Consider the following 26186-nt stretch of genomic DNA (forward strand, 5'->3'; position numbering starts at 1 on the left):
CTCTCATTCCTACATCCCGCCCACAAAAACCGGTGGCGCTCCTTTCCCATTGGTCGAAGCGGCACGAGTCGCAGTCATTACTCTGTCCTTCATTGGCCAAACGGCCATGACTGTTCTGTGAATAACCCAACGACCTCACGATTGATACTGTCATTGGTTTATGCTCCTATCAATTACGGTCCCACTGTTGAATTGGATATTCGCGAACCTTTTCTGTCCAATTCGAATCGAATCTCATGGCAGGCATGAGCGCATGTGGTTGTAGTATTCAGGTAGTTAGTTATATGTACGTATTAAACATTTAATGAAACTTTTTCTTTATCATATCTTCCAAATGATTTATACTTAATTTAAAGATATTTATGCTCGACATTTATTTCTTCGATATTAGCAGCGCCTATGCTGAGTCTTGTTCCAATGTAATTAAGTCTTTTACAGTGGTGTGCGCAGAAGTTAAATCGGGAAGTGTCATAATTATACCGTCCTAGTGACATACTATGCCAAGACGGCTATATAAAGTTGGAGAAAGATAAACCTTAGTATCTGGCCTTTTTATTAAATGAAGCATGTGCTGTAGTTCTTATTCTGTTTTTATATATTTATATATTTTTTCCATCGATAGGTCAAGCTTTATTATTTGCACATGAACGGGGTGTTTGCGCATGGTTTTCATATGTGAGTATTTTTCATGTACTGAGAAATCTGTACATGCAATTATAATTCTTCATATCCCCGTGGTTTAGGTAAATGCAGTAGTTGCGACAACGAAAATTCCACAATTTGAAATATTCCTCCTGACCTAATGTGCCTTAATATACCTTTTCGGATAGGAGATACAGTATAAGATTTATTGGTGCTCGTTTAGCTTGTCTCTACCGGCTTTCGCGATCTACCACTGGGTGGCGCATAAATACGTTCCAATGACATGCAGACTGTTATATTACATTTTCGATCACTTTATTCTTTAACTTTAAGATATATAAGGGAGACACTGAGAATGATGCCAAACGAGAGGGTGAAATCACATTGTCATTATGTGGGCTGACCCGGTGTCCTGACCGAAATGACGCCGAAGGAACCATAACAATGATCAGAGGCGGACATTTCAGGTCCAGAAAGTAAAAATCCAAACCAGGATTTTGTTTCAACCAACCAGTTGAGTACTCGCTGAACGTGACTCTTTATGCTCAACTGGTTGGTTGAAACAAAATCCTGGTTTGGATTTTTACTTTCTGGACCTGAAATGTCCGCCTCTGACAATGATTTGTATTATAATTACTTCCACCGATCCCTCGGTGTGTATTCAGAATTTTCGTACATAGATATTCAGTATGGCTTGTAGGAGAGGGAAATTATCATTTTGAAAACTGTTCAGATTGGGGATTTTTCTACTGTAGATTTTTGTTATTTACTTTTACACGTTTCAAACGAACTGAAAATAATTTCATTTTCTCAGCGCTGCCACACCGCCACGAAATGTATTTCTGGATTCATGCCTGATGCGCACGTGGCGCTTTTCATCGGGTAAGTTCTTCCGTCCACTGGACTGTAATGAATATTAGATTCTATTTGCCTCAAAAATTCATGGAAAGGGAGGTGGAGGGAGGAGGGTTACCAATGACACAGCAGCATCTCATTTATTCATTTACTTCTAATTTGTGAGTATCTACCTTTCTGGCGGGCTAATTAGATGTTTGGTGTTCTAGTACCAGCCGTGACTGAACTAAATGACTCATGGATGGATGTTATTCTTTTCTTCAAGTTTTTATCAAATGTTAAAACACATTTTTCTGATGTGATGTCAAAACTCACAGACAAATAAAAAATACAGTATTTGCAGTATTTCCGTCATCTTGACAGTAGTGCAGTCAAAGATGCTGTTTGCAGCAGCTGTCGAAGGGAAAGCATACAAATTATTTCATATTATTCAATGGAAGCAAATGCGTTCAGAATACACCACTGTATTGTCCAAAAATTTGAGTTACACCAATGCCATTTTTTTCAGACCGGGTGTGAGTTCATGCATCTGTGTAAACTGGCAGTATTTATACCGTTGAAAATAACAATGACCTAATCTAACCTAACATAACCAGACCAACACCTGCCATACCCAGACTAATATGGCTGACAAATCTCTCGCTAGATGCCAAAATCTGATCAAAAAAAGGCATGACAGAGGGTTTCATGAACACTCATATGCTGTATCTGGCTGGCAGGGCAGTGTGGGATATACCCCGAGTAGAGATTTTCCCATTCATGTCTGTCATAAGCTTTCCACTGCTATGCTGAGAAAAAAAATCTTCAACAGGGTTGAGCAATGGGGAATAAGGTGCAAGGAAGACATTATCATTCAACCATATGGCGATGAAAGCTGACATTGTCCCTAATGATGACATCAGTATGTTCTGATTGGTCCTGCTGTCAGTTTTGTTTTTGTTCTGTTAGAGTATCTTGAAGACCCTTGAGAAAATTGTACATGTGCTGTGTTGTCCAGCCCTGGGGACTGGGGTGGTACGACAGAGGTGGATGATGATTCTATGGAGGGTAATATGGAGAATAGCAATAATGTTAGGACCTGCTCTCATTCTATTTGTAAGGTTAAATCTTTGCTCATCAAGACAGACAGACAGACAGACAGACAGATAGACAGATAGATAGATAGATAGATAGATAGATAAATAGATTTATTTTTATACAGTTGGCCCATCACTGTGTATATAATGTTGCAGGTGACTGCAGACAAAAAATTGCACCAGAGAGCAAGATATTGAGCCTCACTCTTTTTGTTCTGTTGTTTTGTACTGTTGTCTTTTATTATTTAGTTTTGTGTTTCTCTCATCCTTATACAGTTATGAACAATAGCATTCACCTGGTCTTGGATAATGATATGAGGCTTGCCACCATTGATTGGCAGCCTTCCAGTTCTGTAAAATTTTCAAAATACACAGAAGTAGGATATAAAAGAGTTAACATAACAGAAAGATACAATACAGTAATCTTCTTTCTTCCCTGAATGTCCTGATTATTGATGCAGCTGAGAAGATTTGGCTATACCTGTTGGCCAGCTTCTCTCATTGGCAGGCCATGGACAAGAACATAGTCAACAAATGTTGATATAATCTCATCTGTATTTCATGTCTTGATCCTCTTCTTCTTCTTCCTCTTCTTTGTCTCTTTTTGGTGAAATTCATCTATCGATCTTCCAGCCATTTAACCTGATTAGAAACTTGGAGACCTGGAGCCTATTCCATGAAGCACAGGGTACAAGGTATGAGCTCACCCTGTATGGGTTTCCAGGCCATTGCAGGTCACCATGAAGAAAGCCTTCATAACACGAATGACATGGATGAGCTGTCAATGTTCAATGAAATGTGTTTAAAGCACTTAAGTTCCATTCAGATAGTTGGTTATCCCCTGCCATAGGGTGACCCATTAAAGTCTAATGGCCAAAGGTAAGAATGACCTTACATGGCACTTGGAGCAGCACAACTGTCTCAACCTGCTGCTGAAAGTGCTCCTTTGTTTGGCCAAGACAGCCTGCAGAGGGTGGGAGTCATTGTCCATAGGTGGATAGTTCAGGTCCAGAAAGCTAAAATCCAGACCAAGATTTTGTTTCAGCCAAGCAGCTGAGTACTCTGTGGCTGTGACTCTTTATGCTCAACTGGTTGTTTGAATTTTTTTTTAGTCTGGTCCAATATAGCCAGCAGGTTCCTCAGTATCCTTGGTTCCTCCAATCTCCAGTGAGTCTGGATCTGGTGAACCTAATTACATTAAGGCATGAAGTGCTCCAGGTTCGCCAGATAAATGGTTTCACCGTGTACTAGGACCGCAAATTTTGCTCTCAACCATGTATGTGTATATATGTATAGCAGGGTTGGGGCCATTCTGGAATGCATTGATCAATTCCAGTCCAAATCAGGAAATGGAACTGGAGCTAGGATTGGAAAAAAAACTATGGGGAACAGAATTGGAGTTGAATTTGAATTTCAGGGAGATTTAAGTTCCAACTCCAGTTCCATTTCCTGATTTGGACTGGAATTGATCAATGCATTCCGGAATGGCTCCAGCCCTGATGTATAGTATATTTATGTACCTGTGCAATATATATATATACACCAAATGTTCCCACAATGTGATAAAAACCTGATATTTTTGGTACCATTTTCCATCTCCACAAGGGATAACTCAATTTTATAAAAATCTGTGACTGCAATCAAAAAACTAAAAATGTTTTGTATTTTGTTTGGTTACTAATAGTTAAGGTTAGGGCTGGGTAGGAGTTAAGGTTGTCAGTGTTTGGATTAGGGATTTCCCATAGAAATGAATGGAGCGTCCCCACAAAGATATGAATACAAAGTTGTGTGTGTGTGCATGTGCATGTGTGTATGCCTGAGTATGTGTGAAAAGGAAAGCTTTTTCCCATTCGAAACGTGAGTTCAGAACAGGCACAGATCCAGTGAAGCTAATTACATCAAGACAGTGACTCTCAAAGTGTGTGGTGGTCGAGTTGCAGTTAGATTTTTCTCAACCGACAAGTTCGAGGTCCAAATTGGTAGAGCTGAAGGCATCTTGACCCATACAAGTTTTAGCAGGGATGGTCAGGTTCCAAGATTTTGGTCGAGGTACAACTCAAAAAAGAATTCGACAGACTCGTTCGATGTCTAAGTTGGTCGAGTTAAGAGGCATTTGAGTTCCAAGGGGTACATGAGGGGCGAAGAAAGGTCAATATGTATATGTATATTTCTTGCTCTTTAGTTGTGCCCAATTTTGAAAACTAGAATCGAACATATATTATCATTGTAGCTTTGCCATTATTTGCATTTTCAGTAGTGTACAGCAAGTACAGTGGTACCTCAGTTCTCGAAATTATTAGAACTCAAATTTCTTAAAAGTCGAACCAACCAGTTCGAAAAAAAATGACCTAGAGCTCGATCTGAATCTTAGAAGTCAAACCGTGAACGCCGACCTAAGATAACTTGTACGCGCTGGGAAATGAGTAACGCTTCAGTCTCAGCCTCGCATTCGCTGTGATAGCATTGTGCATGTTTACACTAGCTAAATACATATATTTAGACAGTAAAAATACATTTAGACAATGACAGACAGTAACAGTAATTATTATTATATAATAAAATACATTTAAAAATAAAGATTTCTTATACATTATTTTAATATTAGTAATAATTAATACATTTAATTATAATAATATTGTCGTGCCGAGCGGGGACGGAACGGAGACAAAGGCACAGACGTAAGGGTATCAGGGAATACGGGGTTTAATTACAGGTAAGGCAGGCAAAACGCAGACGGACAATACAATGACCGGACTGGGGAAAGAAACTGAAAGGCGGACGAAATACAGAGGGTTAATGAAAACAACCAGAAACAGCTGATCACACTGGGATTCTACATGAGGTTAACGAGGGGGCGTGGCACACGGAAGGAGCAGACTATCGGGGCAGGACACATTGTTTGGATACATTTATTTTCTTACTTTACAAATTACTGTTTGATAAATGTGCTTAGATGTATTTAGTACAGTATATGCTCTTCTTGTTTTATCCGGTTCATTTTGTGTTTAAATGCTAAAGAAAACATATTTAGGTTTAAGTTTTTGGGGGCGGGAACCAATTAATTGGTTTTCCATTATTTCTTATGGGGAAAATTTGATCAGAACTCGAACTTTTTAGGATTCGATCCGGAGTTCTGAACGGATTAAGTTTGAGTTAAGAGGTACCACTGTATATTGCAACAATGGTTTAGGTGTTTTTTAGGGGATGGTCTTAAACACCATGAATGAGACCGGCCAGCAGATGTCAGCATTGCATTTTACTACAGGTTTCCTCTCACGGCTGGCATTTTCTTTAACAATGAAAGACAAGACAGCGAGAGCGGGTATTCATGAGGACTGTATGTTGAAAAGTATCACCAGAAATCGCCTCAACAAACTTAAGCAAAAATTAACACTATAAAATATGAACTTGAAAAATACTTTGTGCGTTTTTCAAAAGTTGCATAAATGTGTTGTGTAATATATACAACTTAAAATGTACAGGTATGTGTATTTTAAGGTTAAAATGAATGTGCTGTGATGGGTTGGCACCCCATCCAGGGTTGTTCCCTGCCTTATGCCCGTAGCCTCTGGGATAAGTTCCGGACCACCATGACCATGAATAGGACAAGCGGGTGCATGGATGAATGGATTAAAATATACTAACTGAGATGTGTGAACAGCATCGTATTTAGGTGAATCAGTGACTCGGGGTAGAACTTCAGCTGTTGAAATGTTAAAATACCATCAAAATACTGTATGTATGATTTGTGGACGGTATTAAAAACTAGATACTTGGTGGCTGGCTGGGGGTTGGGGGTAAAATTTGCCGACCAGTTGGGCCATGGCTGTGGTGGAATGTCTTCTTGTTGGCAAAATTTTAGCAGAACAGCAAATTTTCAGGACATTTCACATTGTTCATGGGTGTCAGAGAGCTGTTGTCGCTTTGTGGGAGACTTGGGAGACACAGTAAACACACTTTGCATTCTGCTAACAAGACATTAGAAAAGCTTACATACAACATTCATAAATGAAGGAATTATTCATTTATTAATTTTCCATTACATCACACCCTTCTCTACCCAGCTGATGTCATGCTAGGCCTATAGCTACCTAAAGAACAGGCATCTGGGATATCTACATATTTCATAAATATAAGCACACAAGGTGCCTGAGACCACATACCTGTATATTGCCACAGTGCATCCTGTTTAGGTCTGGATTCATTTTCTGCAAAAACAGTTAATATTTTGACAATATAGCTGCACATAACAAATGCATTACAGAAGCCTGAAAAAGTTAGACTCACCAAATATACGTCTTCCATGGCTGCTTCTCACTGCTCCTGACTGACTCTAGCAACACTTTGTCTTTCTGCACAGTAAAACAGACGCCCTTGCATGACAGTTCACAGAGATCTGAAGTTCACTTTTGATGAGATCTCTTTCTTGAGTCTGACTGTTAATGGTCATCAGAGAGAAAAAAATCTCTCCACAAATGCATTTGAGCCTGACACACAGTACAAATAACACAATCTGAAACATGCTGGTCAAACATGCTTTTTCAAAGTTCTGTGGGCGCATGCTGAGCAAGGTCATGGCGAATTAGAAACTCCCGACAGCTTAATGTGCAAATGGCTGTCATTGGATCGCATTTGACAGATTTTACCCGTGACATTTTGTCTTCCCATTGCTTGTTATAGCTGTACAATCTTTGCTTTGTAGCTGGCCCTTCGTCTATCGTAACTTACAGCACCTGCACATCTGTTCATCAGCGTATGTGCCTATGTTGCGTAAACATGTATGTGATACAACTGACAGTGAATCTGACCCAAGATTAGCACGTAGATATATTTTTATTGTTGTCATGGTTTTTCCTGCAACCGAACCAGCTAGACAGATAGATGTAATGCCCTCTAGTGGTGTATTCTATGAGTGCACCCAGATCCCAGAGTTTGAAATATAAGACAATGACTGTCCTGTACGCAATAAACAAACAAATTTTAATCCAAATACGGGAGGTCCCGGCTAATACAGGACATTTGGTAACCCTCTGTGTGAGGCTTGTTTTTGGGTTCAATTGCTGCACTCTGTCGAGGCTGTGTGGTCTTCCTGTGTCTGTGGTTTTCCTCCCACAGTTTAAAAACATATTTTTTTTTTGGTGAATTATAAATTGCCCGTTTTATTAGCTGTCGTGTTGGTAAGGAACATTCCCCAGGACCAAAGTGCCAAGGCATCAGTACACTTCCTGTCTTGCTGCTTCATTTTCTTCCAGCTTTGATACCAGTGCCAGGTCCAGAATTGAAGGTACACCTGAAATTAGTGAGGAAGCACTCCATAGCCATGTTCTGATTGACTTCCACCTGAGGATGCACATTATTTAATTTAAACATCCATCCATCTAAAAAAAAAAAAAAAAAAAAAACATCCATCCAACTGAAACCGTTCATCCCATTCAGGGAAGCAGTGGGTCCTGAGCCTATCAGCACAAGGCAGGGAACAACCTAGGATGGGGTGCCAACCCATCGGAGGGCACACGCACACACCATTCACAGACACGCATACCTGTGGGCAATTAGGTAACTCCAATTAGCTTTAGCATGTTTTTGGACTGTGGGGGGCAAAATCAGACAACCCAGAGTACCTCCATGATGACACGGGGTGAACATGTAAACTCCACATGCATGGACCCTTAGTGGAGATTTGAACCCAAGTCCTAGAGGTGCAAGGCAACATTGCTAACCACCATGCCACCCCATTATTTAGGCAAAATAAATAATTATATTTAATAAATTATAATTATTGCGATGGGCTGGCCCCCCATCCAGGGTTGTTCCCTGCCTCGTGCCCATTGCTTCCGGGATAGGCTCCGGACCCCCCGCGACCCAGTAGGATAAGCGGGTTGGACAATGGATGGATGGATGGAAATTATAATTATATTATCTGAAAATAACATAATTTCAGAGTGCTTGTAAACCTTGCCACGACCCTTGTAAACCTGGGTCGTGGCAAGTTAAACCATGGATTCTCAGCCTTCCCAACCACAAGGCCAGGCTTCTGACCATTACAGGTAATTTTCAATTTTCATTTGGTCCTGTTCTGGTCCTACCTAATGTTGATCTGCAACTGCTGTAGGCCAGTGGCTAGGAAACCCTGCTCTAAACATTTCTGATATACACTCACCTAAAGGATTATTAGGAACACCGGTTCAATTTCTCATTAATGCAATTATCTAATCAACCAATCACATGGCAGTTGCTTCAATGCATTTAGGGGTGTGGTCCTGGTCAACACAATCTCCTGAACTCCAAACTGAATGTCAGAATGGGAAAGAAAGGTGATTTAAGCAATTTTGAGCGTGGCATGGTTGTTAGTGCCAGACGGGCCGGTCTGAGTATTTCACAATCTGCTCAGTTACTGGGATTTTCACGCACAACCATTTCTAGGGTTTACAAAGAATGGTGTGCAAAGGGAAAAACATCCAGTATGCGGCTGTCCTGTGGGCGAAAATGCCTTGTTGATGCTAGAGGTCAGAGGAGAATGGGCCGACTGATTCAAGCTGATAGAAGAGCAACTTTGACTGAAATAACCACTCGTTACAACCTAGGTATGCAGCAAAGCATTTGTGAAGCCACAACACGCACAACCTTGAGGCGGATGGGCTACAACAGCAGAAGACCCCACCGGGTACCACTCATCTCCACTACAAATAGGAAAAAGAGGCTACAATTTGCACGAGCTCACCAAAATTGCACAGTTGAAAACTGGAAAAATGTTGCCTGGTCCGATGAGTCTCGATTTCTGTTGAGACATTCAAATGGTAGAGTCAGAATTTGGCGTAAACAGAATGAGAACATGGATCCATCATGCCTTGTTACCACTGTGCAAGGCTGGTGGTGGTGGTGTAATGGTGTGGGGGATGTTTTCTTGGCACACTTTAGGTCCCTTAGTGCCAATTGGACATCGTTTAAATGCCACGGCCTACCTGAGCATTGTTTCTGACCATGTCCATCCCTTTATGACCACCATGTACCCATCCTCTGATGGCTACTTCCAGTAGGATAATGCACCATGTCACAAAGCTCGAATCATTTCAAATTGGTTTCTTGAACATGACAATGAGTTCACTGTACTAAAATGGCCCCCACAGTCACCAGATCTCAACCCAATAGAGCATCTTTGGGATGTGGTGGAACGGGAGCTTCGTGCCCTGGATGTGCATCCCACAAATCTCCATCAACTGCAAGATGCTATCCTATCAATATGGGCCAACATTTCTAAAGAATGCTTTCAGCACCTTGTTGAATCAATGCCACGTAGAATTAAGGCAGTTCTGAAGGCGAAAGGGGGTCAAACATCATATTAGTATGGTGTTCCTAATAATTCTTTAGGTGAGTGTATATACGCCCCAACAGATATCAAGACTTTTTCCCTTTCGATCTGTCATCACAGTTCTGAAACCTAGTTATTGACTGCTAGGTCTGTTATTACTGATGAAAATTGCCCTTATAGTGTGAGTAACAGAGAGAGACACTGTGTTCGCATGTGTTTGAATACTTTGGCAGCAGTACATCTGCAGGCCCTTCCAGGGACCTGAAGTTTTGTCTTCTTTAAAAATTAGTTGGAAATTTGCAGCGTGATGGAAACATTTTAATATTAATAAGACATTTTGAAAAGATTCCCACTGAAAACATAATTCAAAAGTTGATGCACACACAGCAGCCAAAGTTAGTGTCTTGGAGTTAGAGTGCAGACTCAACAATCACATCCATCCAACCATTTTCTGAAACCGCTCAATCCCAACTGGGGACGCGGGGGGGACCGGAGCATATCCTGAGAATAATGGGCACAGGCGAGAACCAACCCTGGGCAGTTGCCAACACACTGCAGAGCTCACACACTCACACGCACACTCACATGCACATTCACACAACTACAGGTCCAATTTAGCCTCACCAAACAGTCACATCCAGCAGAGTAAATGTACCTTCAGTCCTTTGAAGATGTTACTTACTGAAATTACTGTCGATTCCTTTGTATATTTTCTGAAAATTTCCCAGTCCCCCCATAAATTGCTGCCATTTTTTTTGTTGTTCAATGGAATTAACTGTATCTGAAAAATGTGTATTTGTCACACCCCGATCGTGCCGATCCTCCTGTGCCACGCCCCCCTCGTTAACCTCATGTGGATTCACAGTGTTTAACAGCTGTTTCTGATTGTTGTCATTAGTCCAGTGTATTTAGTCTGCGTTTCTGTTCGTTTCCCCAGTCTGGTTATTAACGTTACGTGTCTTGGATTGTGTTACCCCAGCAATAAAGCCCTTTTGATCTGATTCACGGCTTCCGTTGCCTGCTTCCCGTGTTCAACGTGAAAGTATTTAACATATTTTGTTTATTTTGTTTCTAAGGAACCAGTTTATCGGCTCTTGGGTGATGAGCCATATTATGATTTGCTTTCTGTGATTGGCTGTTTGATAGAAACATGCTCACACTTACCAGCATTGACAGTGTCTGCTGTGCTCATGCATTTTTGCCCATTAGCTCTATACTCACCTAAAGGATTATTAGGAACACCTGTTCAATTTCTCATTAATGCAATTATCTTATCAACCAATCACATGGCAGTTGCTTCAATGCATTTAGGGGTGTGGTCCTGGTCAAGACAATCTCCTGAACTCCAAACTGAATGTCAGAATGGGAAAGAAAGGTGATTTAAGCAATTTTGAGCGTGGCATGGTTGTTGATGCCAGACGGGCCGGTCTGAGTATTTCACAATCTGCTCAGTTACTGGGATTTTCACGCACAACCATTTCTAGGGTTTACAAAGAATGGTGTGCAAAGGGAAAAACATCCAGTATGCGGCAGTTCTGTGGGCGAAAATGCATTGTTGATGCTAGAGGTCAGAGGAGAATGGGCCGACTGATTCAAGCTGATAGAAGAGCAACTTTGACTGAAATAACCACTCGTTACAACCGAGGTATGCAGCAAAGCATTTGTGAAACCACAACACGCACAACCTTGAGGCGGATGGGCTACAACAGCAGAAGACCCCACCGGGTACCACTCATCTCCACTACAAATAGGAAAAAGAGGCTACAATTTGCACGAGCGCACCAAAATTGTACAGACTGGAAAAATGTTGCCTGGTCTGATGAGTCTCGATTTCTGTTGAGACATTCAAATGGTAGAGTCAGAATTTGGCGTAAACAGAATGAGAACATGGATCCATCATGCCTTGTTACCACTGTGCAGGCTGGTGGTGGTGGTGTAATGGTGTGGGGGATGTTTTCTTGGCACACTTTAGGCCCCTTAGTGCCAATTGGGCATCATTTAAATGCCACGGCCTACCTGAGCATTGTTTCTGACCATGTCCATCCCTTTATGACCACCATGTACCCATCCTCTGATGGCTACTTCCAGCAGGATAATGCACCATGTCACAAAGCTCGAATCATTTCAAATTGGTTTCTTGAACATGACAATGAGTTCACTGTACTACAATGGCCCCCACAGTCACCAGATCTCAACCCAATAGAGCATCTTTGGGATGTGGTGGAACGGGAGCTTCGTGCCCTGGATGTGCATCCCACAAATCTCCATCAACTGCAAGATGCTATCCTATCAATATGGGCCAACATTTCTAAAGAATGCTTTCAGCACCTTGTTGAATCAAAGCCACGTAGAATTAAGGCAGTTCTGAAGGCGAAAGGGGGTCAAACACCGTATTAGTATGGTGTTCCTAATAATCCTTTAGGTGAGTGTATTTTGTTTCCTTATTTGTGAGAAGGTTCAGAAAAGGGTGTTGTCCTGAAACAGGGTACTGCATGGTGGGGGGGGGGGGGTCCAATGTAATTCAAACATGTCACTGTAAATAGAAGCAGATTCTCCTAAAATGAAGGCCATTAAAAGTCTCTTCGGGAGCTGGTAATGGGGGTGGGGGCGTTGTCTGATCCTGAGTAGATGCATTAAAACCGGATAGATTACAATGCCCAGAGAGAGAAAACTGCATTAATAGCCTGAATCTGATTCTAATCAAACAAACTCCAACGAAAACAATTACGGAGCTGCATAAGCAGTTGCGAATGGAAATGGACACCAGTGGGTCAGTCAGGGCTTGAGTTTTCTCAGTCTCAGTGCGGCATGTCAGGACACATCACTGAAATGAGTCAAAGACATCCAAATAATATGCAGGAATAAACATGGTGAACAGATTGCCTGAGAAGACGAGTGAAAGTAGCAAGCAAAAAAGCCACATCAAAACAGTTACTGAGTAGCTGAAGATGCTGTCATACATTTTACGATTTTGATGAGCCCTCTGATTAATGCTATAATTATAATTTTGATGTAAGGGAGTCAAATGAGAATTATAAAGGCCAACTGCCCTATGATATCACTGTTGAGTCACACATTCGCCCCACCACAGTATTTATCCATTAGCACATAAAATCCTCATTTACGATATCATCCATTATACCACAGACTAGAATTAGGCTCCTGACTTAGACTCCTTTTGTTTAGCTCTATAACCTACTAAGCTGTGATTCCAGAGTAGTGGATTTATCCTGTAGTGCCAGTGAGCTGCCTTCCACATGGTGGAGCATATTTGTATGTTTCCCAGCATGCCGTGTGTTTATGCGTATATCCCTGTATATATTTGATGTTGTTAATCACAGTGCCCTGATCCGTGTGTCGCATGTTCCCGATATGTGATGCCATGTGAAGTGCTAATGATTTTAATGTTGGTGTAGTAATAGCGTGGTGTGAGTGTACCCACCGTGTTGTTTTGGGGTGGTTAAGAGAGCCAGCACGGTGGGCGGTGGGTGGAGAGACAGGAAGATGGTACTAGGTTGTCGTGGCTGTGATCTAATGTGTGAGTCTTTTTAAGAACTATCAATAAAAAAACCGTGTGTGAGAAGATACTGCATTGCTTTTTGCTTGCTGCTCTGGAGCCTGGGTCTGCTGGGCATGATAATATATTTATATATAATCCTTGCGTAGTGCTTTTTTTCCCGGAACGACTAGTTATAATGGATAGCAGGATGGTAAATATACTCAAGTGTTGGTTCACATTCTATTGTCACTCCAAGGAAATTTCCTGTCCTGTTACCCACATCCCAAAAATGTTGGAATATGAATTTTAGCAGCCCTGGCGCTGAAATGGTACTTCTTACATTTTTTATAATTTTTTTGCAGCATTTACAAAAACCGTTTTGGCCATGGACCAATGGTGGTGCATTATGCAAATTACCATTCATCTTATCTAATGTAAGCTGCATATTATTGGATATACGGTGCTTGTTTGTGCATCCTTGTCTTGCGTGTGCAGTGCTTATGTCAGGAGATGGGGTATTGCAGTTTTCACCACACGCTACCTCAAAAAGGCAGATAACATCAAGAACCCCAGTCACCCTGCATAACCAGTGTTCCTGTTACACATTGTATTCATCATCACCACTCACATTTGCTGTTTCTTTTTGTGATATAACTTTATTTCTTTGTATTTGTCTACTTTACTTACTGCTTATGTTGTCATGACAGTCTGCAGGTGGTATTAAAATATTCTATTGCTCATCATATTAACTGCATATGACATTAAAATTAACTATATAAGGTTGTGTAAAGTTACTGTGTCCTCTTACTGTAGGGACCAGCAGGGATTCTTGTTTTAGAGATTTTTACAAACTTTATGGTATTATTATTTTAAAAACTGCTAAATAATTTCAACAGAGTGCGGAGACTGTGTACAGAGGAAGCCTTCTCTAACCCTACAAAACAGATTATTTGCACTGTTTAGGAAAACAATGAAATACTTGTGTAACTGTTAGTCTGAAAAATGGCGCCACTCTTAGAAATACATGCATTGGGTCACATTCATTTCCCTCTTAACTGAGCTTCTACTGGTTTTCAAGTTGTAAATTTGTTCAAAAAAGCTCTTACATCAGAATTGTCTATTCTTCAGAACTTCTCAAACTGTTGTCAGATGTGACTGTAGTTTATGTTGAGGGTTATGTTGTCAATATACTGAGCAACAAACGCTCTATGACATAAAGGCCTCTGTATCCCCGGCCTTATATAATCGCATATATTTTATTTAATGCTATTTACTGTAAGTTTAATCAACAGCTTGTTGGCTTGTGGAAACAATAGTCAGATTTTGATTTTGATTTTGATTTTGACTTTACAGTACACTTACCGAAATCAGTGTTTTTGTGTCACAGTATCAGAGCAATCAGTGATTTTATCACAAAGCTGCACTTTGTTGCTTCGGAATGTGCAAATTTTAAAAAAGCAAATTTAGATGCTATGGGCTGTCTTGTACAAAGGCTTGGTAATTTCATCCCTAGTGACTATGCAGCTCCTCTGAAACTCAAAAACAGCAATCAAATCCCACAACCCTGTACTTTCTCTCATTTTGCACTTGGTTTTTGTATCATAAGAACATAAGAAATTTACAAACGAGAGGAGGCCATTCGGCCCATCAAGCTCGTTTGGGGAGAACTTAACTAATAGCTCAGAGTTGTTAAAATCTTATCTAGCTCTGATTTAAAGGAACCCATGGTTTTAGCTTCCGCTACACTAGCAGGAAGACTATTCCATACTCTAACTACACGCTGTGTAAAGAAGTGCTTCCTCAAATTTGTTTTAAAATGTTCTCCCGCTAATTTCCACTTATGGGCACGAGTTCTAGTATTTAGACTAATATTGAAATAGTCATTTGGCTGAACAGCATCCAGACCCGTTAGAATCTTATAGACCTGAATAAAGAAAAAAAAAATTCTTTATAAAGATAAGATTTGATATTCCAAACTGCTTCCAAAATGTAATTTAATTTTGCCTGTACAGGTACTGTATATGTCATGACCTGCTCTTACGATCCATCCGTGTGCCACGCCCCCCTCGTTAACCTCATGTGAAATCCCGATGTTATCAGCTGTTTCTTGTTTCATTAAGTCCTGTGTATCTAAGTCCACGTTAGAGTATGTATCCCCAGTTCCGTCTTTAACATCTCGATCGTCTTGTGCCCTGTCTGCCTGTTTGCCCTAATAAATCCCGTTTCCTGGATCTTCGAGTCCCGACCCTGATTCTCCACTCCCTGCTCGCCTGACCGATCCTGACAGTACATACTAGGTACACTGATTAAAGTAGTATAGACAAAACACCTACAAGTTATCAAAGTTAAGAAGCACTTTTAAGTTTAAATGTTTTTCTCTCATTGATTTCATACAGTAGAGACATAAACTTGACCTACTTCGTCATGCTGCTATTTTTCTGAATGGAGAGTTGTTATATGGAAACACAGTTCATTGTTAAATTAAACGGTTATGTGTTTTTATTTTCTTCTTAAATATAAAAATACCAAAACCATACCATTACAGTGGCCCAAAAAACTGTGACACATACCAAACCATGGGCAAGCTGTTCCACTACACCCTGCTGAGGACCCACAGTATCCCTTGATTAGTAATTTTTTAATAGGGCAATATGCCCAAAACTGAAAAAAGTATGTTTTAGAGGGCCTTTGGTGCTATCTATCCATCTAGGTTGTCCTCTTCAGAGTTGCCGAGTTTTGGAGATCGACCATAGAAACGTTTGTCTTCCCTGGAAAATAATGAGAGTGAATGGCATTCTTTCTGTAGTTATATATATATATATATATATATTTGAAAAATACAGCGGCAATGTCTCTTACCAGAAATCATGACCCGGTTATTCAAGATAATCCACAGACTTTGAGCATTATACTGTAGGGATTATTTTCTTCTACCGAACTCCACGCACCAATCATTCAGGAGGGAAGTGAGTGAAGCCTTTTCTATTCTGAGCATGAATGAATGAATGATGTCCCATACAGGTTTGCCCGGAAATTGAGCAACACTGCCAGAGTAAGACGACAGCTGTGCTGGGCCTTGCTGGGCGACCTCTCCCCCTACTCCCTCCCTGACATGGGAGAGCGCTGCCCCAGTGCCCACACTGCTGGCCACTTTCAGTTGCAGCACAAATGTCTCCTACCCCTTGCAGCTGCTGCTACTGTATTTTGGCAGACAAGCTTGAGCTAGTGGTGGTGAGGGAAGCAGAAATCCATTAAGGCAGAGCATCCCCTCGTCAGTGTGGGTCTCAGTGTGACCTTCAGGTAGCTAACGTGCCGCTGGCCTCTGTGCTGCTTCATTCCGGCCGTTGGGGAGTGAGCAGCCACGATCTCCCAGTGCCGCAGTGGCCAATGTGCCCTAACTCCACTGACGGCCGCCTAAAGCCTCACTCACTCAGCGCTGAGCCATTAAGCCGACTGCTAATGCTCCCGTTTGCGTCATGCTAGTGCTTTTCTTCCAAGAGCTTCTCTTTGGCATCCTGCAGTTACAAAGACAGCTCATCGATGATTTTAGCTGCCATTCGCTTCACCGTTCCCTAATGGGACTCAGGGTGGAGATCATCAGTGACACTCCTGATGCACGTTTGTTGAATCCTTATTAAATTTTGGGAGCTTCCTGGAATTTTCTTTGAAATGAATTCCAAAAATGTTATGCTGGCAAAGTTCGAGATTCAGATGCAGAGCTCATGGCGATTTACCATTTTAGCTTTGCTAAGGGAACCAAACCAGATCACACCAGGAGCAACAAGATACAATGGGGAGCTGGTGCCCTGCATGCTGTATGATATTTAATTGGCCATTATTTATTAGGTCTTTGCATCATGTAGCACTCTTAGTTTCAATGGGCAGTGGTGGCTTGATGGTTAGGGTAGCGCACTTGTAATTGAAAGATTGCAGGTTCGAATCCCCCACCAGCAAGTCACCACTGAGGTACCCTGAGCAAGGTACCGTCCCCAAGTACTGCTCCCCGGGCGCTGAATTAGCTGCCCCCTGCTATGTCACGCAAGTCACATATGGGTCAAATGCAGAGGTCACATTTCATTGTTGCGCACTGTGTGCTGTGGTGTGTTGATCACTTAATTCTAATTTATTTCACTGGAACAGTATTTTGTAAATGTTGGGACATTTGTAAGCTTTAGATAATAATATAGTTTCTTTTGCATGTTAATTCCAATTCGCATTAGAACAAACTTTGGTATCTGTATTTCTTTTTCATCTGTTCTTAGACTTTGACTTTTAATTTTTTTTGGAATACATACTGTAAGGCTACATGAGTAGTGTAGTTCTTGAACAGAGAATATTGTCGGCACATCTCTCCCATCTGTTCAAGAACTACACTACTCACATAGCCAAACTAGATCCATTAAGATCATAAAAGATCCCACACACCCGGCACATGAGCTGTTTGAACCTCAGCCCTCTGGTAAACGTTACTGCAGTATGCACTGCAGAACAACCAGATTTAATAAGAGCTTCTTCCCCCAGGCCATCAGAATACTAAACTCTAATGTACATAAGTTCATGTGAAACCCTGACTCCCTCTTACTCACTTTGCACTTTATTACCACAACGGGTATTAAGTTTACATTTTATTTATAAAGTGCAATAATATAATCACTTTGAATACTGTATGTACGTAGTGCAATAATGCAATCACTGTGGAACGATGTGCAATATTTTATATTATATCTTATTCAGCACTGACTGGTCCTACATTTCTGTATATATTGTTTTGTATATTTAGTGTCTGTCCTGTGCTACCTTATTGTCATGACCTGCTCGTTTGCCCCTCCTGTGTGCCAGGCCCACCTCGTTACCTCGTGTTACTTCCCGATTGTGTGCACCTGTTTCCTGTGAATCCTGGCTTTTCTTGTGTATTTAGTCTGCGTCTGTGTCAGTATCCCTAGATCCGTCATTATCGTTTGTTGCCGTTTACTGTCTGTCCAGAATAAACCCCGTTTTTGAGTATTCCCAGCTCTCTTGCCTGCTTCCCCGCTCGCCTCACACGCCGACACAACACTTATGCTGTCTTACACAGTCTTACTTAAAGTAGAAGCTTCTTGTAATCTCCGTATGTTGTCTAAGTGCTCTTGTCCTTTTATGTCGGCACATTGAGCCTGGAGATACACAATTTCATTCAGCTGTGCATCCGTTGTACTGTTGCACGGTGTGAATGACAATAAAGTTCACCTACTTACTTAGGATCTGTGTCAGTGGTCTTTATCTGCTTTGTATTTAGTGTCAAAGTATTACAAAAGAATCATGTCTGCATATCCATCCATCCATCCATTTTCTATACCCACTTGTCCTGTGTTGGATAGCGGGGGTCTGGAGCCTATCCTGGAAACTATGGGTGCAAAATAGGGAATAAGCAAGGATGAGGTGCCAACCCTTCACAGGGTACACACAGGAAACTGGTCCCCTTAAGGGGAAAAAACAGGTATTCATCACATTGTGGGGACATTGTGTCCTCATATGGTAAGGTATACCCGCTCACACACACAAACACACACACACGTACGCACACACACACACACACACAAATCTCACACAGTCTGTATGATTATACAAAAATTCCACCACCTGTTCTTGTGCAATTTAGGTTTATATTTTTTTGGGTGGAGTGCTCTCTCCGGGTCAGGGAGGAGGTCCTTCCCCAAGTGGAGGAGTTTAAGTATCTCGGGGTCTTGTTCACGAGTGAGGGAAGGATGGAGCGGGAGATCGACAGGCGGATCGGTGCGGCGTCAGCAGTGATGCGGGCGCTGCATCGGTCTGTCGTGGTGAAGAAGGAGCTGAGCCAAAAGGCAAAGCTCTCGATTTACCAGTCGATCTACGTTCCTACCCTCACCTATGGTCATGAGCTGTGGGTAGTGACCGAAAGAACGAGATCGCGAGTGCAAGCGGCCGAAATGAGCTTTCTCCGCAGGGTGGCTGAGCTCTCCCTTAGAGATAGGGTGAGGAGCTCAGTCATTCGGGAGAGACTCAGAGTAGAGTCGCTGCTCCTCCGCATTGAGAGGAGCCAGATGAGGTGGCTCGGGCATCTGCTTAGGATGCCTCCTGGACGCCTCCCTGGTGAGGTGTTCCGGGCATGTCCCACTGGGAGGAGGCCCCGGGGAAGACCCAGGACACGCTGGAGGGACTATGTCTCTCGGCTGGCCTGGGAACGCCTCGGGATTCCCCCAGAGGAGCTGGAGGAAGTGGCTGGGGAGAGGGAAGTCTGGGTTTCCCTGCTGAGGCTACTGCCCCCGCGACCCGACCTCGGATAAGCGGAAGTTAATGGATGGATGGATGGATTGAAAGGATGTTGGGTGATATTCCAAAACACCTGTTCTTAACGACAGTCACCCCTCCATGCAGGGTTCGCGCTTCCGGGGAAGCCCTATTTGCCTGGATGCACCACCACTTCCCAAGTCACATACACGCGCATACAGTAGTATGCAAAAGTTTGGGCACCCCTCGATAAATAACATATTTTGGTCATTTTTTATGGAAAAGATGTAAACACAGTCTCTGTAGGAAATGGAAAAAATACACAGTATTTTCACCAAACATTGATGCATAGTTACTTTTTATGTCATAAATTGAACAAAGATAAAAACATTATTATGGCACTCTGCAAAAGTTTGGGCACCCTAAGAGTTCCAAAGTGTCAGATTCTTTTTACAAGGTTTCAGACCTTAATCTATCTCATTAGATCTGATGCATGACAACAGCTGTCATTAGTAAATGTCAGCTCGTGCCAATCTCAAAGCTTTACAAATACACTGACTCTTCAAACCTTGTGCACACACTTGTGGACACTCAACAACCATAGGTTTCTCTAAGCAGCTGTGTAAGACTCTGAAAATGAAAGTTATTGATGCCCACAATGGAGGAGAAGGCTACAAGAAGACAGCAAAACGTTGTCAGCTTGCAGTTTCCACAGTGAGTAGTGTAATTAAGAGATGGCAGTTCAGGGAAACTGTGGAGGTCAAGATGACCAAGACAACTCTTGGAGAGAACTGCTCACATGCTGGTCAGAAAGAAAAATCAAAATCTCCATTTGACTGCAAAAAAACTGCAGGAACATTTAGCAGACTCAGGAGTGGTGGTGCACTGTTCCACAAGACCTTCATGAAAGAGTCAGCAGAAGAAAACCTTATCTGCATCCCCATCATAAAATCCAACGTCAGAAGTATGCAACAGAACATCTACAGAAGCCTGATGCGTTTTGGAAACAAGTGCTGTGGACTGATTAAGTTAAAATAGAACTCTTTGGCCACAATCAGCAATGGCATGTTTGGAGAAAAAAAGGAGCAACATTTCATGAAAACAACACCTTGCCAACTATCAAGCATGGAGGTGGATCTATCATGCTTTGGGGTTGTGTTGCAGCCAGTGGCACAGGAAACATTGCACGGGTGGAGGGAAGAATGGATTCCACTAAATACCAGCAAACATCTGGAAGCAAACATCACACCATCTGTAAAAAAGCTGAAGCTGAAAAGAGGATGGCTTCTACAACAGGACAATGACCCTAAAAATACCTCGAAATCCACCATGGACTACCTCAAGAGACACAAGCTGAAGGTCTTGGAATGGCCATCACAGTCCCCTGATTTAAACATCATTGAAAATTTGTGGGTAGACCTTAAAAGAGCTGTGCATGCAAGACAACCAAAGAATATTACAGAACTAGAAGAATGGAAGAATGGGAGAAAATCCCAAGTACGAGAATTGAAAGACTTTTAGCTGGCTATAAAAAGTGTTTGCAAGCTGTGATATCTGCCAGAGGAGGTGTTACTAAGTACTGATTATGTAGGGTACCCAAACTTTTGCAGAGTGCCACAATAATGTTTTTATTTTTTATCTTTGTTCAATTTATGACATAAAAAGTAACTATGCATCAATGTTTGGTGTAAATATTGCGCATTTTTATCCATTTCCTACAGAGACTGTGTTTACATCTTTTCCATTAAAAAATGACCAAAATATGTTATTTATCGAGGGGTGCCCAAACTTCTACATACTACTGTACATATACAGACGTGGGCAAATTTGTTGGTACTGTTGTGAGGGGGATCAGAAGATCAGCTTCGGGTAAAGGTAACCAGGGGGCAGATGTCGGGGTCGGGTGATCGGCGTCGGTTCCAGGAGGGTTGAGGCGAAAGTCGAGGTCGGTGTTCCAGGCAAGGGTCAGCGATCGGCGTTGGGACTGAGAGGGATGGGCAGAAACACGGACTCTAGTAGGTGAAACAGTGGTCGAAACACAGGGAACCAGACACAGGGAAAATTGCGCGAACCCAGGGCACACCATGAAGATCTCGCATAGATCAACAAACCGTGTCACCATAAATAGAGATCTGATCTGGAGAGAACTTGAAATAGCTGAGATAGGTATGTATTGAACTGGAGCAACTGGCAAAACCAGAAAACGGGGCGAAAGGGCTCATCACTTCAGGGAAGCCCAATCGATCGGCATCCCTGAGGGGGCATGGCTGGGATGACGATAAGGGTGCCCTGGGGCGATCCATGACAGTACCGCCTCCTGGTGGATGAGGCCAGAGATCCGGGCGATAATGTTGGAGATTAGAGACCAACGATAGATCAAGAACAAAACAGGCTGGCACCCAGGAACACTCTTTAGGGCCGTAACCCTCCCAGTCCACCAGATACTGGAGGCCACGCCCCCTGCGACGGACATCCAACAGCTGACGGACAGCAAATGCTTCACCCCCATCCACCAACCGGGGAGGGGGTAGGGGCAGAACAGGAGAAGCCAGAGGACTGGTCGCATGAGGCCGAAGTAGAGACATGTGGAAAGCCGGGTGGACGCGCCGCATGGATCACCGCAGCTGGAGGCACAAGACAGAGGGATTAACAACCTTGGATACAGTAAATGGTCCAACAAAACGAGGAGCTAACTTGCATGATTGGCCATGCAGCAGCAAATATCAAGCGCTAAGCCAGACCTTCTGACCCACTCGGTAGACAGGAGCTCGAGAGCGACGCCTGTTAGCATAATGTACAATCCGGGCCCTGGTCTGTAACAACGAAGAACGTGCATGACCCCAGGTGCGGCGACAGTGTTGCAGTAAATGATGCACTGCCAGAACTGTGACCTCTCCTTCTAGGGCTGGAAATAGTGGGGGTTGATATCCCAGGCAGCACTGGAAGGGGAAAGACCTGCAGCAGAATTGTGTGCAAATTCTGCCCTATACAGAAAAGTACACCATGTACTGGGGGAGTGGGAAGCCAGTCAATGCAACATGCGCTCTAGGTCATGATTAGCAGGCTCAGTCTGACCATTGGACTGGGGATGAAATCCCGAGGACAAGCTTGTAGTGGCGCTGAGAAGTTTGCAGAACTGCCGAAAATGGGACACAATATCAGAGACCCCTATCAGAGACAATGCCAGTTGGCAGACCGTGCAGCTTAAAAACATGATCAACTAACAGCTGGGCAGTTTCCTTAGTCAAGGGGAGCTTAGGAATAGGAATTAAATGGACTGCCTTGGAAAATTGATCGACAACAGTATGGACCCCCATGTTCCTGTTGGACAATGGAAGTCCAGTCACAAAATCTAAAGCCATATGTGACCAGGGCCTGCGAAGAATGGGTAGAGGGCGCAATAGACCAGCTGGGGGCTGGGACGGGGTCTTGTTACGTGCGTAGACTGGGCAAGCTGTGATATAGCTCTGAACATCCTGAAGCGTACATGGCCACCAGAAGCATTGCTTTTAAGAGGGCCGTAGTTCCTCGGACCCCTGGGTGGCATGCTAGGAGGGAAGAGTGCCCCCACTGGGGTGTTCGAGTACGCAGAAACTTTGGGATGTAGAGTTATTTGGGGGGCCCCCTGCAAGAAGACGTAAGAAGTGCAGTACCACCTGGATCGCTTCCTCAATCCCCCAGGATACAGCCCCAACAAAGCAGCTGGGTGGCAGAATGGGGCTATGGTAATCCGTGGGGTCATCTCCCCCAAACTGCCGTGACAGCGCATCAGGTTTACGGTTCTCCACTATGGGCCTAAGAGAAAACAAGAAATTGAAGCTGGCAAAAAATAGCAACCACCTAGCTTGGTGGGCATTAAGGCGTTTAGCAGACTGTAAATATTCAAGGTTCTTATGATCTGTTAAGACCAGAAATGGTTTGTTGTTCCCTCCAACCAGTGCTTCCACTCCTCCAAGGCCAGCTTTACGGCTAGTAGCCTGTGATTCCCTACATCATAATTCCTTTCATTTGACGTCAGTTTATGGGGCAAGAAAGCACAGCGGTGAATCTTGTCGTCCTCTGCCGATCGTTGAGATAAAATGGCCCCTACTCCCATACCAGAGGCTTCGACCTCAACAATAAACTGCCTTGAGGGGTCTGGTAACTGTAAAATAGGCGCAGAGATGAAACGACCGTGCAGGTTGAAGAAAGCATCTTGGGCTTCAGGAGTCCAATGAAATGGAACCTTGGAAGAGGTGAGTGCAGTTAGTGGGCCAGCGACCATACTGTACTCCCTGATAAAACATCAACAGAAGTTGGAAAACCCCAGAAACCGTTGCAGATCCTTCCGCGTGCGAGGTTGCGGCCACTGGATGACTGCCTTCAATTTGGCAGGGTCCATTTGGACTGTGCCTTCTGCGAGGACAAACCCTAAAATGGATATGGAGCATCGGTGGAACTAGCACTTCTCAGCTATGACATACAGGCTATTAACTAAAAGTCTCTGAAGAACCTCGCAGACATGCTGCACAAGGTCCTCTTTGTTCTGTGAATAAATTAAGATATCGTCTAGTAAACAAAAACAAACTGGTTAAGCATGTCCCGCAGGACCTCATCGACAAGGTTTTGAAAGACAGATGGGGCATTGGTAAGACCAAAAGGCATTACAAGATACTCATAATGACCAGTGGGCGTGTTGAATGCGGTCTTCCACTCGTCACCTTCCCGGATCCTGATTAGGTGATAGGTTTTTCTTAGGTCCAGCTTTGTGAAGATCCACACACCCTGTAATTAGTCCATGACAGATGATAGCAATGGCAGGGGGTAACAGTTCTTGATGGTGATTTCATTTTTAGCCTCTGTAGTCTATACAAGGGCGAAGTGAGCCATCCTTTTTCTCAACAAAAAAGAACCCGACTCCCACAGGCAACGAGGATGGCCATATAATACCAGCCGCTAATGCCTGCCCTATATATTCCTCCATGGTAGTCCTTTCTGGTGCAGAGAGTGAGTCAAGGCATCACCTAGGTGGATTGGTACCCGGGAACAGGTCAATGACACAGTCATATGGGCGGTGAGGCAGAAGGGACAATGCCCAGGACTTACTGAATACCCCCTGTAGGTCCAGATATTCAGCCGGTACTTTACAGAGATCAGGAGTCTCTTCAGGGAAGGAAGGGACCACTGGCGACAGGACAGAGTACAGGCAGTGAGAATGGAATGACAGGGCCCAGGCAGTAACAAGGCCCTTTCCCCAATCAATATGAGGATTGTGTCTGAGGAGTCATGGGTGACCCAATACCAGTGGGGCCTGGGGGGAATCAATTATTAACAGGGTTATATTATCCATGTCATTTCCAGAAAAATGGAGACTCACTGGTATGGTAGAGTAGGTCACCATTGCCATTCTTCTTCCCGTGAGAGATTGAGCCACCAAGGGAACCTGAACTGGTGCGGTGGGTATCTCCCATTGCTTGACCAGGGTGGCATCTATGAAACAGTCCTCAGCCCCTGAATCAATGAGGGCTGCTAGAGACTGCTGATGTAACCCCTAAGATACAACAGCAGGCAGGAGTGTTCTTTGTGGGGAAGAGAGCAGAGCTGAAACCACGCCCACCAGTACCCTCTTCCTTACTGTTGGGGCGCACCCTTTTATTGGGCATGACGCAATGAAATTCCCCATCCTTCCACAATACAGGCATGCTCGGGGGAACATTCACCTCTGCTCGGCAGGCGATAAACGAGTCCTATCGATCTGCACTGGCTCCGGCGCAAGCTTTCTGAGGTTAACAACTGGATCGACGGACAGAACAACCCGGTCCTTTCCCCAATGCTCTCTCTTTCGCTGGGAGAGCCGACTGTCAATGCAGAGAGCCAGATCTATTAAATCCTCCAGTGAATCGGGGAGATAAAAAGTGCTAAAGAGTGTCTAACTGTGTGGTTCCTCCCCAGCCACAAGACATCGCCAGTGTTCTGAACTGGATAGCATAGTCCAAAAGTAACCGATTACCTTAGCGGAGTTGCAGCAGTTCATGCGGCACCTTTCTTCCTGTTTTGGAGCAGTGTGGCTGAGATGACGATAAGGGTGCCCCAGTGCAATCCATGACAGGTAACCTTACAGTTGATTGAAATAATGCTTCATTTCTCCTGAAAAGTGATTCAATTAAAAGCAATTGTCCAATGTACACCTGCATGCCTTTAGTATGTGATAGAGTAAGCCAATAAAATTGTGAAAAGAAATTATTTGTTGTTCATTTTACAAAGATGTGCTAAAATAGCATGGACATTTTTGTTGGTGTCCCTAAAGAAACTATTTATCCTTGCATTATAGTCATGTTTCAAACTAAGTGTTTAACCATAATTAGTATCACAGGTGCCTTCAAACTTTTCATCAGCCATTCAGCCTATATTTAAAGGGAAAGAACATGCTACTGTGTTGTTTGGTATCATTGTGTGCATCACACTGAACATGGACCAGAGAAAACAAAGGAGAGTGCTGTCTGAGAAGCTCAGAAAGAAGATTATAGTTAACCATGGTAAAAGTAAAGGCTATAAGACCATCTCCAAGCAGCTTCATGTT

The 26186-nt window shown here is 43.1% G+C and overlaps 2 long non-coding RNA genes across 2 annotated transcripts; one reads left to right on the forward strand and one right to left on the reverse strand.

Annotated features, from left to right (window-relative positions):
* The first annotated feature begins 230 nt into the window (after positions 1-230).
* LOC111838762 (uncharacterized) lies at positions 231-3915 on the forward strand. Its single transcript, XR_002836955.2, has 4 exons — positions 231-272; positions 623-675; positions 1457-1524; positions 3207-3915. It is a non-coding gene; the product is annotated as an uncharacterized lncRNA (long non-coding RNA).
* Positions 3014-6979, reverse strand: LOC111838761 (uncharacterized). The gene is made up of 3 exons (XR_002836954.2): positions 6861-6979; positions 6737-6781; positions 3014-3242 (listed from the first exon to the last, which is right to left on the reverse strand). It is a non-coding gene; the product is annotated as an uncharacterized lncRNA (long non-coding RNA).
* Between the last annotated feature and the right edge of the window lie 19207 nt (positions 6980-26186).

This window comes from Paramormyrops kingsleyae, chromosome 10 (genome assembly GCF_048594095.1).
Source record: "Paramormyrops kingsleyae isolate MSU_618 chromosome 10, PKINGS_0.4, whole genome shotgun sequence".
Classification (NCBI taxonomy): Eukaryota; Metazoa; Chordata; class Actinopteri; order Osteoglossiformes; family Mormyridae; genus Paramormyrops; species Paramormyrops kingsleyae.